This window comes from Ranitomeya imitator, chromosome 3 (assembly GCF_032444005.1).
Source record: "Ranitomeya imitator isolate aRanImi1 chromosome 3, aRanImi1.pri, whole genome shotgun sequence".
In the NCBI taxonomy this organism is placed as follows: Eukaryota; Metazoa; Chordata; class Amphibia; order Anura; family Dendrobatidae; genus Ranitomeya; species Ranitomeya imitator.
Window position 1 is genome coordinate 308,488,796 of NC_091284.1, and position 13,932 is coordinate 308,502,727.

Consider the following 13,932-nt stretch of genomic DNA (forward strand, 5'->3'; position numbering starts at 1 on the left):
TCATATCTATTTTACTTATTTCTGTTATTAATTTTTAATATAAATATAATAAAAACATTTTTTAATATATATCAACATCAATAAAGTTTCCATTTTAAATATTGTGATATTTTGATTATGTCTATATAAAATATCATTTATTATCTAAATTGGTCTGATGAATTTTTTGTGAGGTTATATAGTTTCCAAAATGGTTTCACTTGCGGGGTTTTCCACTGTTTAGGCACATCACGGGCTCTCCAAATGCGACATGGCGTCCGATATCAATTCCAGCCAATTTTGCATTGAAAAGTCAAACGGCGCGCCTTCCCTGCACATATTGGGTATTGTGAAAGAAGTGGTTAATTTCTGTTCTGAATACAATAGAAGAAAAGGTATTATGCAATACTGGTCTATGTTCCAGTTATCATCTGTCTACATGCCGATATTTTTATGGCCTGATGTTTTCTTTCTTACAATTCCCAGAAATTGATCAAGGACATACAGTTGTTTCCAAAATTCTGTTCTCAGCCCATTTCTTCCTGAGAACGTCAACTTTTGGACTAGGTCACAATGACATATGGAAAGTTCTGGGAAGTACTCCCACATTTTCTTATGTAATATTATTTATAACTCATATTTCTGCCAGATTATTGTGTAATGCCTCATTTCCCCTTTGATCTTGTACTATAAAACAACACCCTAACTCCCCCAATAAACAGAGACTATTTGGACAGGCAATGAGCAGTTTGTCTCTCTGATTATTGCTTCATCGCTTGGGTACCTAAGACAGAACACCTGAGTAGGTTAGAAACCCCTCCTCTAACAACTTGAAGGCCTTCAGCGGGATATAATATCTTCAATGTTCATCTCTGACTGAACAATTGACTGTCTCCCTCCTGAACAGAAAACCAGATCCCGGGTAAGTGAGTAGATTTATTACTCACACAGTTTTCTCTCCAGGAAAGGAGGCTTTCTAGAGTCAGTCTTTGTGGATTTCTAAGGGAAAACCCTCAGGTAATAGAAGGTATCTGTTATTTGTTGTCTCTTGTTTGTCTGTTGTTTGTTTAAGTGCTGTTAACAAATGTTTTTGTTTCATTATGAGGTGCGATGATTTTCCATCATTTATTTTGTCTGTATCTATAATAAGGGTTCCTGTCTGTCTGTTTGTAACGATGTCAATGTTTGTTAATTCTGTAAATATTGTAATAGAAGTGTCTTGATCCTGCTCTGCTATGCTCTGCTATACTTGTCTTATGTTTGTTCTATTTTTCTTTCCTTCTTTATTACTTTCATTCTGCTTTTGGTCAGCTAATTATATTACCGTATATACTCGAGTATAAGTCGAGATTTTCAGCCCACTTTTTTGGGCTGAAAGTAACACTCTCGGTTTATACTCGAGTCATACCCAGGGGTCGGCAGGGGAGGGAGAGCGGCATCTGTGTAATAATACTCACCTGCTCCTGGTGCGGTCCCTGCACATCCGTGGTTCCCCGGCGCCGGCAGCTTTTTCCTGTAGTGAGCAGTCACATGGTACCGCTCATTACAGTGATGAATATGGACCCCACTCCACTCCCATAGGGGTGGAGTCGCATATTAATTACTGTAATGAGTGGTACCATGTGACCGCTCACTACAGGAAGAAGCTGCAGGCGCTGGGGAACAGACATGCAGGGACCACGCGGGGAGCAGGTGAGTATAACTCAGTGCGCGATATTCACCTGCTCCCCGTCTCACCATCGGCGCCGCTGCGTTCTCTGCAGTGACGCGCAGGTCAGAGAGCGCGATGACGCAATTATCTGCCCTCTACCTGAACGTCAGTGCAGAGGATGGGGAAGACACAGCGGCGGTCGATGGTGGAATGGGGAGCAGGTGAATATAGCAGGTGAATATAGCAAGTGCTAATGTTTGGATGCTGAGAGATGGAAGCATTTAGGTAAGAAGCTTGCCACATGGATTGATAAATATGACTATGGGATGCAAGTTGCAGTATGGATCAGAACCTCTGAACGACAAGATCCGTATTTCAATAATGAGAATGATGGTGAGGATGAAAGGGATGAAGCGCATTTGGGGGGAGAATGTATGTGAAAAGATTTGCAGCTACCCCGCTGGCACAAGCAGCCCCTCCTTTATTGAGTCAGTCAGAGCAGACATCACCCTCAGCTTCTGTGGAAGGAGGGGGTGAGATCGCCACCCCCTCCAGTACCAGCCCAGCAAAGAATGAATCTGCATGTGAGAAAGAAATGGGGTTCCAGATACCTGGTCTCTGCACTATGCAGACCCCAGTGATCTGTCAGCAGCCAGGGGCACCGTGGATGCCAAATATGGGGGAGGGTTGATTACAATGTCAGTCTCAATGCAAATGCAGCCAGGCTTCCCAGCATATGACACCTCTCCTCCCATGTATTTGACTACGAATCAGTACCCTGGGCTGCCAAAGGGGTCCCTGGATAGTTTCTCCACCCCAATAAACAACCCCCAGTGCATGCAGGCAGTCAGCAAGACAGTTAGGGGGATAAAAGAGCCATGAGATCCACTACCTGGATCTGTAAAAAATGTAACAAGCCACAAGATAAAGGAAAAACCCAATGTGACTACTCTGCTATGACTGAGAGGGGTGGCGCTGCAATTGCCCTTCCTGTAATAACACAGACCACTAGTAGACCACAGGAGGATGGAGAGTGTTGTGAATTCTGTTGTCGAACTCCCTCCTGTGGTCGTGAATGGTACTTCGGCGAGTTCTGTCTATGGGCTCCCTCTGGTGGCTATGAGTGAAGCTGCTGCTTCTGAGGTTCCTTACACAGGTGACATGGTTTATCCTTTGGTTGGCTGTTCTATTTAACTCCTCTCAGATCGTTACTCCATGCCAGCTGTCAATGTTTTTGCATTGGTTCAGTTCGCTCCTGGATCTCTCTGGTGACCTGCCTTCTCCTGCAGAAGCTAAGTTCCTGATAGTCATTATTTGTTCACTGTTTTCTTGTCCAGCTGGTTATCATGATTTTGTCTTGCTAGCTGGAAGCTCTGGGATGCAGAGTGGCCCCTCCGCACCGTGAGTCGGTGCGGAGGTCTTTTTTGCACACTCTGCGTGGTCTTTTGTAGGTTTTTGTGCTGATCACAAAGTTACCTTTCCTATCCTCTGTCTATTTAGTAAGTCTGGCCTCCCTTTGCTGAAACCTGTTTCATCTCTGCATTTGAGACTTCCATCTTTACTCACAGTCAATATATTTGGGGGGCTTCCTTTACCTTTGGGGAATTTCTCTGAGGCAAGGTAGGCTTTATTTTCTATCTCTAGGGCTAGATAGCTCTTAGGCTGTGACGAGGCGCCTAGGTCTGGTCAGGAGCGCTCCACGGCTATTTTTAGTGTGTGTGATAGGATTAGTGCTTGCGGTCAGCAGAGCTCCCACATCCCAGAGCTCGTCCTGTATGAGGTTTAACTCTCAGGTCATTCCGGGTGCTCCTAACCACCAGGTCATAACAGTACAGCTGGCCCAAAGTATTAATGCATCTCAATAGAGGGATAAGAGAACTTCTGAGACCATTTTTTTTTTTTTGCACTGTGTTCTGTCTTTCTTTTCCCCTAGACCTTTGGGTGGTTCAGGACACAGGTGTAGATATGGACATTCAAGGTCTGTCCTCTTGTGTGGATCATCTCACTGCAAGGGTGCAAAACATTCAAGATTTTGTGGTTCAGAATCCTATGTTAGAGCCTAGAATTCCTATTCCTGACTTATTTTCTGGGGATAGATCTAGGTTCTTGAATTTCAAAAATAATTGTAAACTGTTTCTAGCTTTGAAACCCCACTCCTCTGGTGACCCCGTTCAACAGGTAAAAATCATTATTTCTTTGTTGCGTGGTGACCCTCAAGACTGGGCATTTTCCCTTGCGCCAGGAGATCCTGCATTGCGTGATGTTGATGCGTTTTTTCTGCCGCTTGGATTGCTTTATGATGAACCAAATTCAGTAGATCAGGCAGAGAAAATCTTGCTGGCTTTGTGTCAGGGTCACGATGAAGCGGAGGTGTACTGTCAGAAGTTTAGAAAGTGGTCTGTGCTTACTCAGTGGAATGAATGTGCCCTGGCGGCAATTTTCAGAAAGGGTCTTTCTGAAGCCCTTAAGGATGTCATGGTGGGATTTTCCACGCCTGCTAGTCTGAATGAGTCTATGTCTTTGGCCATTCAGATCGATCGGCGCATGCGTGAGCGCAAAGCTGTGCACCATCTGGCGGTATTCTCTGAGCATAGGCCTGCGCCTATGCAGTGTGATAGGACTTTGACCAGAGCTGAACGGCAAGAACACAGACGTCGGAATGGGCTGTGTTTTTACTGTGGTGAATCCACTCATGCTATCTCCGATTGTCCTAAGCGCACTAAGCGGTTCGCTAGGTCTGCCACCATTGGTACGGTACAGTCTAAATTTCTTTTGTCCGTTACTCTGATTTGCTCTCTGTCGTCCTATTCTGTAATGGCATTTGTGGATTCAGGCGCTGCCCTGAATTTGATGGACTTGGAGTATGCTAGGCGCTGTGGTTTTTTCTTGGAGCCCTTGCAGTATCCTATTCCATTGAGAGGAATTGATGCTACGCCTTTGGCCAAGAATAAACCTCAGTACTGGACTCAATTGACCATGTGCATGGCTCCTGCACATCAGGAGGATATTCGCTTTCTGGTGTTGCATAATCTGCATGATGTGGTCGTTTTGGGGTTGCCATGGCTACAGGTCCATAATCCAGTGTTGGATTGGAAATCTATGTCTGTGTCCAGCTGGGGTTGTCAGGGGGTACATGGTGATGTTCCATTGCTGTCAATTTCGCCTTCCACTCCTTCTGAAGTCCCTGAGTTTTTATCAGATTACCGGGATGTATTTGAAGAGCCCAAATCTGGTGCCCTACCTCCTCATAGGGATTGCGACTGTGCTATTAATTTGATTCCTGGTAGTAAGTTTCCTAAGGGTCGTTTGTTTAATTTATCTGTACCAGAGCACGCTGCTATGCGGAGTTATATAAAGGAATCCTTGGAGAAGGGTCATATTCGTCCGTCCTCGTCACCATTGGGAGCAGGGTTCTTTTTTGTGGCCGAGAAGGATGGTTCTTTGAGACCTTGTATTGATTACCACCTTCTTAATAAGATCACAGTCAAATTTCAGTATCCTTTGCCGCTGCTGTCTGATTTATTTGCTCGGATTAAGGGGGCTAGTTGGTTCACCAAGATAGATCTTCGTGGTGCGTATAATCTTGTGCGAATTAAACAGGGTGATGAATGGAAAATGGCATTTAATACGCCCGAGTGCCATTTTGAGTACCTGGTTATGCCATTCGGGCTTTCTAATGCTCCATCTGTGTTTCAGTTCTTCATGCATGACATCTTCCGAGAGTACCTGGATAGATTCATGATTGTATACCTGGATGACATTTTGGTCTTTTCGGATGATTGGGAGTCTTATGTGAAGCAGGTCAGAATGGTGGTCCAGGTCCTTCGTGCGAATTCCTTGTTTGTGAAGGGGTCAAAGTGTCTCTTTGGAGTTCAGAAGGTTTCATTTTTGGGTTTCATTTTTTCCCCTTCTACTATCGAGATGGACCCTGTTAAAGTTCAGGCCATTTACGATTGGACTCAGCCGACATCTGTGAAGAGCTTGCAGAAATTCCTGGGCTTTGCTAATTTTTATCGTCGCTTCATCGCTAATTTTTCCAGTATTGCTAAACCGTTGACTGATTTGACCAAGAAAGGTGCTGATGTGGTCAATTGGTCCTCTGCGGCTGTGGAGGCTTTTCAGGAATTGAAGCATCGTTTTGCTTCTGCGCCTGTGTTGTGCCAGCCAGATGTTTCGCTCCCTTTTCAGGTTGAGGTTGATGCTTCTGAAATTGGAGCAGGGGCTGTTTTGTCGCAAAGAAGTTCTGATGGCTCGGTGATGAAACCCTGTGCCTTCTTTTCTAGAAAATTCTCGCCTGCTGAGAGCAATTATGATGTGGGCAATCGGGAGTTGTTGGCCATGAAGTGGGCATTCGAGGAGTGGCGACATTGGCTTGAAGGAGCTAAACATCGCGTGGTGGTCTTGACGGATCACAAGAATTTGACTTATCTCGAGTCTGCCAAACGGTTGAATCCTAGACAGGCTCGATGGTCACTCTTTTTCTCCCGTTTTGATTTTGTGGTTTCATACCTTCCGGGATCTAAGAATGTGAAGGCTGACGCCCTGTCAAGGAGTTTTGTGCCTGACTCTCCGGGTGTTCCGGAGTCGGCGGGTATTCTTAAAGAGGGGGTAATTTTGTCTGCCATCTCCCCTGATTTGCAGCGGGTGCTGCAGAAGTTTCAGGCTGATAGACCTGACCGTTGTCCTACGGAGAAACTGTTTGTCCCTGATAGATGGACTAGTAGAGTTATCTCTGAGCTTCATTGTTCGGTGTTGGCTGGTCATCCTGGAATCTTTGGTACCAGAGATTTGGTGGCTAGATCCTTTTGGTGGCCTTCTTTGTCGCGGGATGTGCGTTCTTTTGTGCAGTCCTGTGGGACTTGTGCTCGGGCTAAGCCCTGCTGTTCTCGTGCCAGTGGGTTGCTTTTGCCCTTGCCGATCCCGAAGAGGCCCTGGACGTATATTTCCATGGATTTTATTTCTGATCTCCCTGTTTCTCAAAAGATGTCGGTCATTTGGGTAGTTTGTGATCGCTTCTCTAAGATGGTCCATTTGGTACCCTTGTCTAAATTGCCTTCCTCCTCTGATTTGGTGCCATTGTTTTTCCAGCATGTGGTTCGTTTGCATGGCATTCCAGAGAACATCGTCTCGGACAGAGGTTCCCAGTTTGTTTCGAGGTTTTGGCGGTCCTTTTGCGCTAAGATGGGCATTGATTTGTCTTTTTCTTCGGCTTTCCATCCTCAGACTAGTGGCCAAACCGAACGAACTAATCAGACTTTGGAGACATATCTGAGATGCTTTGTTTCTGCTGATCAGGATGATTGGGTGTCCTTCTTGCCTTTGGCTGAGTTCGCCCTTAATAATCGGGCCAGCTCGGCTACTTTAGTTTCTCCTTTTTTCTGTAATTCTGGTTTCCATCCTCATTTCTCTTCAGGGCAGGTTGAGCCTTCGGACTGTCCTGGTGTGGATGCGGTGGTGGACAGGTTGCAGCAGATTTGGACTCATGTGGTGGACAATTTGACATTGTCCCAGGAGAAGGCTCAACGTTTCGCTAACCGCCGGCGTTGTGTTGGTCCCCGACTTCGTGTTGGGGATTTGGTTTGGTTGTCATCTCGTTACGTTCCTATGAAGGTTTCCTCTCCTAAGTTTAAGCCTCATTTCATTGGGCCATATAAGATTTCTGAAGTTCTTAATCCTGTGTCATTTCGTTTGGACCTTCCAGCTTCTTTTGCCATCCATAATGTGTTCCATAAGTCGTTGTTGCGGAGAGACGTGGCGCCTATGGTTCCCTCCGTTGATCCTCCTGCCCCGGGGTTGGTCGAGGGGGAGTTGGAGTATGTGGTGGAAAAAATTTTGGATTCTCGTGTTTCGAGACGGAAACTCCAGTACCTGGTCAAGTGGAAGGGTTATGGTCAGGAAGATAATTCCTGGGTTTTTGCCTCTGATGTTCATGCTGCCGATCTTGTTCGTGCCTTTCATTTGGCTCATCCTGATCGGCCTGGGGGCTCTGGTGAGGGTTCAGTGACCCCTCCTCAAAGGGGGGGTACTGTTGTGAATTCTGTTGTCGAACTCCCTCCTGTGGTCGTGAATGGTACTTCGGCGAGTTCTGTCTATGGGCTCCCTCTGGTGGCTATGAGTGAAGCTGCTGCTTCTGAGGTTCCTTACACAGGTGACGTGGTTTATCCTTTGGTTGGCTGCTCTATTTAACTCCTCTCAGATCGTTACTCCATGCCAGCTGTCAATGTTTTTGCATTGGTTCAGTTCGCTCCTGGATCTCTCTGGTGACCTGCCTTCTCCTGCAGAAGCTAAGTTCCTGATAGTCATTATTTGTTCACTGTTTTCTTGTCCAGCTGGTTATCATGATTTTGTCTTGCTAGCTGGAAGCTCTGGGATGCAGAGTGGCCCCTCCGCACCGTGAGTCGGTGCGGAGGTCTTTTTTGCACACTCTGCGTGGTCTTTTGTAGGTTTTTGTGCTGATCACAAAGCTACCTTTCCTATCCTCTGTCTATTTAGTAAGTCTGGCCTCCCTTTGCTGAAACCTGTTTCATCTCTGCGTTTGTGACTTCCATCTTTACTCACAGTCAATATATGTGGGGGGCTTCCTTTACCTTTGGGGAATTTCTCTGAGGCAAGGTAGGCTTTATTTTCTATCTCTAGGGCTAGATAGCTCTTAGGCTGTGACGAGGCGCCTAGGTCTGGTCAGGAGCGCTCCACGGCTATTTTTAGTGTGTGTGATAGGATTAGGGCTTGCGGTCAGCAGAGCTCCCGCATCCCAGAGCTCGTCCTGTATGAGGTTTAACTATCAGGTCATTCCAGGTGCTCCTAACCACCAGGTCATAACAGGAGAGGATCATGCAAAGATAGATTCCACTACTTGGTATAAACCATGGAGCAGATCTGAGCAACTTGCCTTGGCGAATAGCTTCCCAGACCCGTTTGAAAATCCCCTTGGGTTTTATAAAGCCATGGAGCTGATAACTATGACGCTGCATGGAATGATTCAGAACCATTATGCCGCATCTATGCCAGGGTGCCGCTAGTTGAGAAAATAAAAGCAGTTCAGGTGAATGCTATAATACAGGAGATACAAGCAGGCAAAAAAACTAGAGAGTCAGGACAGCAATTTCTAGCCAGATTACTTGTGGTGGCCAAGAAGCAGACAGAAGAATTAGCTTCAGGATTACTAGAAGTATTCCAGGGTCCAGTTGAGCCCATTGATAGATTTCATGCAAGATGTACAGCAGTGTTCACAGATCATGATTATGACCTGAAAAATCCTAGAGAAGCTAGGTTTCTTAAAAATATATTCCTAACAGGATTAAGAGAGGACTTGAGGACAGAAGTAATGAGGGTACGGCCAGAATGTATCTATTCTACACTCGATCAGTCCCTTCCCATGTTTAGGGAGATAGAGGACGAGATTAAAAGTAGGAAAGCAAAGAAGCAGCAAAAGCCATCTCCTGTTATGGTGAATATACCTCTGGATGCATTTAATAATGCTGTGAAAACTGCAGTGCAGGCGGCAGGTATATATCACAGGGGAACAGAGGAAGAGAAGAAAAGGAGATATGGGATAGTTGACCAAGAGAAGTGTAAACAAAAATAGCGGTTCCCCCACGGGATGGCTATCACTATCACACAATTAAAACTTCCTAATGGGAATCAATTAAAATGCCTGATTGATATGGGGGCAAGTCGTACTGTTATAAGAAAAAGGATATGCCACAATGATTCATGACAGGAAACCGTCCAGGGTGTAGGAGCAGGTGGAACACTCCATCCCTTGCATGAAACATGTATTTGGCAATTTCAAGACTGCTGCATCCCTCTGCAAGACATCTCACAATTTTGGACTTTTCAGAGCCCCTCAAATCTCTCTTCTGACCCATTTTGCCAAAGTAAAGGAGGTTGTTAATTAAGCACACCTTTTATAGGGTTTTGATGTCATTAGACAACACCCCTCCTCATTACAGAGATGCACATAACCTGATTTACTTAATTGGTAGTTGGCTCTCAAGCCTGAACAGCTTTGAGTAGGACAACATGTATAAAAAGTATCATGTGATCAAAATACAACTTGCCTAATAATTCTGCACACAGTGTAGTAGGCAGGGTTTGTAGAAAGCATTTTTTTTTAAAGATTTATGTAGAAATCGGACATGTGAGTGAGTCCTAATTTTGCAAGCCATTTTTTTCTAGGTAGCAAACGTACTCATTAAGCACACCAAAAACCTTAAAATCACTATTTAAAAAACCCTTGTAAAATTACTTATTAATATGCAGTAGGACTAAAATAAATGACTCTTTGAATGTGCTACCTATACTTGCTCTCTCTCAAAGGGCTCAATTACATTACACAATTTATGGTGTTAAACAACTGCTGATTGACTATATATTTGCTTTTTACCAGTAATCTTGTAGAATAAATGCAACCTAGTGACTTTCTACAAACAGTTGACAGACCTTACTAATTAGGTACTGTTTCTTAAACTCACTGTCTCCAAAAGTTAAGATCTCCATTGAATGTATTTCCATACTGATTTTTAAGAATTATTGGAGATAAGACCTAGGTAAGGAGTCGTATGATATTGGGCCCTTTTATTAAAGCCCACTGTATTATAGGGCTGCTTCATCTTACAAACCTGTTACACCACAAAATTCTGAAGATGAGCACAAGTAAAGCTATTTTTTCTATGCATTTGTTTATTCACAGGTAAATGTTAACTTTTCATTTATTGCTAAAAAATGAAAAATATTAGAAATCCATTGACATGCTGCAAAGACTACCTGCTCCTATCTGCTGTATGTGATATGCTATAAATGAAGGAAGTGTCGAACTGGACACTGAATATATATTATAGTAATTTAATATTTGCATTAAAAGTTTTGAGAAGCTAGTCATCTACATCTGATTGTGCCTGAAGTAACTTTTTAGGTACTTTACTGAACAGTTAATTAAAAATTTATTTTTAGTGATGGCATAGTGATACTTCTTTGTAAAAATATTATATATAATGAGAATATAATATTTCTGTATTAACGAAATGTAAAATCCTGTTACAAAAAAATGCAGTTTATAACTCAGACATAAGGCTCCCAGTGAAAATAGGATCAATATCGTACAAAGTAAATGAGTGGAAACAGACAGGGCCTTGGCACAGCCAATCGATGGGAAAATCTCAGCCGCCTTCCAAAAAAACCTTCCCGTGAAGCAAATTTATCGGCTCAGCCTTTAGGGACAGCATTTTCAATTAAAGGCAGCTGTAAAGGATCAACATCCACTCTGCAGACCCGTTTATTCTGGGCAACTCATGTAAGCCAGAGTTGAAGGGTTGATGGATGACTGAGGTTGACGGATGAAAAGCAGTTAGGGGTTAGAAACATGTAGAGTTTTAACTCCTTCACCAGCCATCTTTAGCAAAATGTACTAAAAGACTTTGACATAAATACCACTGTATGCCAGTTCTGTTTGTAAAGCTCTCGGAAATTATTGTGTTAACTACTCATATAAGGCTTTGCCCATACTACAGATAAATAACATACAAGATAATAAAAAAGCATAAATGATGTTATTCTTCATTGTATGTAGCATGTGATACTGAGATGTATAGCACAATTCACACAAGAGTACACTAAAGACGTAATGGAATAGGCTATAGATCACAGCAACCAGTTCTTCATTTTTTTCTGTCCAATATAAATACTTACATATAAATTATTTTGTTGCATTATTCAGTTCAAGCTGTATAAAAGTCCATACTATAGCTAAAGAAAACTAAAGGAGAGTTACAGTAAGTATGATAGACTATATGGTGGCCCGATTCTAACCCATCAGGTATTCTAGAATATGTATGTTTTATGAAGATTTAAGAATAATGCAATGAATACACAGGATTCGGCCGGGTGTGACCAATCAGCGAAACATGGTTCAAATCCCACAGTGAGTATTTGTAGCCCTATATACAGGCCTACTCACTGATTCCAAGACTGTAGACACCTGTTATGCTAATTAGTGGACACAACTTGATTTAACATGACCCTTTTGTCACATTATTTTCAGGGGTACCATCATTTCTGTCCATGCCTATTTCATGAGTTTTATTTTTTTTTTATTCTGTGGAAGCATGGTTGAAAAGCAATGTCTGATTTTCATTTCTTCATTTTTATTATTATTATTATTATTATTATTATTATTTATTTATATAGCACCATTGATTCCATGGTGCTGTACATGAGAAGGGGTTACATACAAGTTACAAATATCACATACAGTAAACAAACTAACAATGACGGACTGATACAGAGGGGCGAGGACCCTGCCCTTGCGGGCTTACATTCATTTTCATAGATCTTTTATTTATTATTACTTTTATCAGATTCAAGTTATTTCTGTGACCAATGTTTGATTTTCTGTCATTATTATTATTATTATTATTATTATTATACATTTTTATAGCGCCATTTATTCCATGGCGCTTTACATGTGAATACGGGGCAAATATAGACAAATACATTAAACATGAGCAGATAACAAGGCACACGAGTACATAAGGAGGGAGGACCCTGCCCGCGAGGGCTCACAGTCTGCAGGGGGTGGGTGAGGATACACTAGGAGAGGGAAAAGCTGGCTGACGAGGGGTACCAGCAATTTTGACCACATGTGTATGTTACCTGAGAAAAGTTATCCATGCATTGCAGCAATATATGCAGTGTTATTCCTGAATACACAATTTCTTGCTTGATTCACACTACCCATTCTATGCCAGGTGATTTCAAGTCTGCTCCAAGCTTTGGATGGAAGTTGTCAATCAATCCTTAAGAGGCGTGTTCAGGGAGCTGACTGACTCTCCTGAAGACGCTGATGCGAAACGCACATTCGAGGTGTCCTCTTTTACATTTGTGCTACTATTAGAGGGTAACTTTATTTGTCACTTTTGTTCCTTTAATGTTTTATTAACTAATGTCTTCTTGCCTTTTTAAGCACTTGATCTTTATTCAAAAGTCAATATTTGTTACATTCAAAAATTGTTTATTACTATTAAATACCAAAATGACCAACATAGTTCACTGGTTATACAGTGGGGGAAAAAAGTATTTAATCAGCCACAAACTGTGCAAGTTCTCCCACTTAAAAAGATGAAAGAGGCCTGTAATTGACATCATAGGTAGACCATAACTATGACAGTCAAAATTTTGCAAATTATGGTGGAAAATGAGTATTTGGTCATTAACAAAAGTTCATCTCAATATTTTGTTATATATCCTTTGTTGGCAATGACAGAGGTCAAATATTTTCTGTAAGTCTTCACAAGGTTGGCACACACTGTTGGTGGTATGTTGGCCCATTCCTCCATGCAGATCTCCTCTAGAGCAGTGATGTTTTGAGCCTATCGCTGGACAACATTGACTTTCAAAGGTTTTCTATGGGGTTGAGATCTGGAGACTGGCTAGGCCACTTCATGACCTTTATATGCTTCTTACAAAGCCATTCCTTGTTTGCCCTGGCAGTGTGCTTAGGATCATTATCATGCTGAAAGACCCATCCACATTTCATATTCAATTCAAGGTTTGAGTGCAAACCTCCTTCCAACAGAAAGTTGGAAGGAGGTTTGCACTCAAAATCTCATGATACATGGCCCCATTCTTTCTTTCATGTACACGGATCAGTCGTCCTGGTCCCTTTGCTGAGAAACAGCCCCAAAGCATGATCTTGCCACCCCCATGCTTCACAGTAGGTATGGTGTTCTTTGGATGCAACTCGGCATTCTGTCTCCTCCAAACACGATGAGTTTTGTTTCTACCAAACACTTCTACTTTGGTTTCATCAGACCATATGATGTTCTCCCAATACTCTTCTGGATAATCCAAATGATCTCTAACTTCAGATGGGCCCGGACATGTACTTGCTTAAGCCGGGGGACACATCTGGAACTGCAGGGCATAGTGTGTTACTGATGGTAGCCTTTGTTACGCTGGTCCCTGCTCTATTCAAGTCATTCACTAGGTCCCCCCGTGTGGTTCTGGGATTTTTGCTCACCGTTTTTGTGATCAATTCGACCCCACGGGGTGAGATCTTGCATGGAGCCCCAGACCGAGGGAGATTATCAGAGGTCTTATATGTCTTACATTTTTTTATTATTGCTCCAACAGTTGATTTCATCACACCAAGCTGCTTGCCTATTGCAGGTTCAGTCTTCCGAGCCTGGTGCAGGGCTGCAATTCTGTTTCTGGTGTCCTTCGACAGTTCTTTGGTTTTCACCATAGTGGAGTTTGGAGTGTGAATGTTTGAGGTTGTGGACAGGTGTCTTTTATACTGATAACAG

General features: G+C 43.0%; 1 long non-coding RNA gene across 2 annotated transcripts in view; it reads left to right on the forward strand.

The window, feature by feature from the left end:
• The first annotated feature begins 713 nt into the window (after positions 1–713).
• The window catches only part of LOC138672058 (uncharacterized), a 51,424-nt gene continuing 38,205 nt past the window's right edge, over positions 714–13,932 (forward strand). Inside the window, exons 1-2 of one of the 2 annotated variants that reach the window (XR_011319555.1) lie at positions 714–996; positions 12,376–12,524. This is a non-coding gene — a long non-coding RNA (uncharacterized lncRNA). The remainder of the gene's footprint in view (positions 997–12,375; positions 12,525–13,932) is intronic. The other variant, XR_011319556.1, reaches the window with a different exon arrangement.